The sequence below is a fragment of the Brassica oleracea genome, unplaced genomic scaffold, assembly GCF_000695525.1.
Source record: "Brassica oleracea var. oleracea cultivar TO1000 unplaced genomic scaffold, BOL UnpScaffold00846, whole genome shotgun sequence".
Lineage (NCBI taxonomy): Eukaryota > Viridiplantae > Streptophyta > Magnoliopsida > Brassicales > Brassicaceae > Brassica > Brassica oleracea.
This window is the reverse complement of record NW_013617476.1, coordinates 9,913-12,286: the sequence shown is the minus strand read 5'-3', so window position 1 is coordinate 12,286 and position 2,374 is coordinate 9,913.

Below are 2,374 nucleotides of genomic sequence, written 5' to 3'. Positions count from 1 at the left end.
ATGACTTTGCTTCTACAGTTTTGTTTTTAGATATTGAGAAAAAAAATACAGATCAACTCCAGCCTTCGGTTAATTTCGGATCCCACTCATAAAGCTCAAGAGACACTGCCTCAATCTCACAATATCAAATTCCCTATGAAATTGAAATCCTTTGTCTCCAACACGCAGACTTGTAGCCCAAATGGATTAACTTAATGGCTAAGTGCAGAAGAGAGACATCTTCTGTAGCTTAATACAAACTATGTGTTTCTACAGAGATGGTCAGATAACATATAATCTGAAGCTTAAGAGCCATGAAATGAACTTTGATGGTATCCTTCAGATATCTGCAAAAATAAGTCAATCATCAAGGGAAAAAAACAGAACAAAGTTTATTTCTTTATCGAGAAGAACCTAAAGCTAAGCAAGTTGTTATACGCACTGATGGTAAACACCAGTTCTGAACTTCTCTTAAACACCCGACCAAACAACTTGTCATATGCTGCATTCATACTGAGTTCACCATAACCATCAAACCATTAACGTCTTGCAAATTACTAATCACATAAAAGACCACCAAAGAATGTCCTTTGATGACTTCTCTTAAAAATAGAATATGAAAAGCAATAAGGAGTTGATATATATATATTACCTTTCAGGTTTTGCAAATGTATGAAAATCGGATGTTTTTTACATCTACAGAGAAGAAAACGTTTCCTTTAAGATATCACGAAACATCATATAAGAAGAGCCACATCCAAAATTGTATCTTTTGGTATAGGAATTGGAGGGTCCTACAAATCAAAAAACATTACAGTTATAACTGAAATATCATAAGAATGGAAATTAGAAACAAACAAATAAAATGAAAGAGAATAATAAGAAACTGTTATAAATCATGGAGTTGATTGCTATTAACCAAGACAAGAGGAGAAAACCCGTCGGCCACATCAAGTCCAACCGCGGCCGCAAGGAGGAGAGAGAGTCGGCCAAAGCCTTAGCTGACTTAGGATATAGATAGTTTCCTTTTTCTAAGTTTTAGTAGTTTTCATATTTCCTGTTGGATTAGGATTTGTACTCTTTCCTTTTATCTCTACATGTTGGATTATGATATGTACTCTTTTCATTTATCTTTATCTTGTAATTTTTATATAAAGAAACTCTCATAATAAAACACCGAAATATTCAGTCTCTAAACCCTTCTAATTACAACACGTTATCAGCACGATAGACTCCAAAACCCTGAGACAAAACCTAACCTAAAATCCGTCACACATAAACCCTAAACCAGACGCAACTTAAAATCGATCGATCTCTCCAACTCTGAGGAACCAGACGACGATCCACATATCATCTTAAAGCTCTTGACGAGACGAATCCATCCCCGCAAACCGTTCGTCGATCCGATCTCAGACGCGCCCTCACTCGCAGAAACAATACGCGGCGCCGTCTTGGTCTTTTGGAACCCTAACCCAGAAGAACCCTAAATTGTTCTTGCTTGCGTTCCAGCTCGTCAGCATCCGATCAGCTAAGCTAAGCTTGCGTCCAGCTCAGACCAAATCCCTGACCAGACGCAACCGTCCGCGAGAAGAAACAAGCTCGCGATAGCCCTCGGCAACGCGACCCGATAGGAGCCATCCCGCGTCCGTTCGTCTCAGCTATCCGTTCATCTTGGAGGTCCAGTTTCTACAATCTGCAAAACAAAGGTAATCCTAAATTCTGAGAAGATGAATCGAACCTTATTGTTTGTAAATATTGAAACCCTAAAAACTAATCTCTAAGATGAAAGCCTTAAGACAAATAGATCAAACCCTAAAAGAGTAAATCGGAGCTCGAATAAGTCCGGTCCCCTAAACCATAATTCGAGATTGATCTATTGATCAATTAAAATCAAAGTCTTAATGATTCGAAATCCCTAAAACCCTAAATTGGAAAATCGGTTTTAATTGTTTGATTTGAAACTTGATTGTTTTATTTGATCACCTAGAAAGATTGCTAGGATTGTTTAAACTCGAATCTGAATTGCTTGACTTGTTTAAACTAAAAACTTGATAAGCCCTTGATTATATCATCTTGTGGACGTGTGGCCTTATTGCTTTCATACCCGAATTTGATCATACCTGATTGATTGCAATTGAACCTAGATATTACTCTAAGGATGACATTGAATTGAACTAAATAGCCGTTCATACTAATGTTTAAACCGAAACCCTATAATTGATTAAGATTATTTGCATACATATGAATCTGAATATGGATTGCATTCATACTGTTTAAAAGGAATTGACCAGCATGTAGTTTATAAAATCTTGAAACCGTTTGCATTAAGTATAACTACATGGCCGTGTGGCTTGATGATTGTTTCGCACCATGGTCGATTAGATTGCTTGATTTT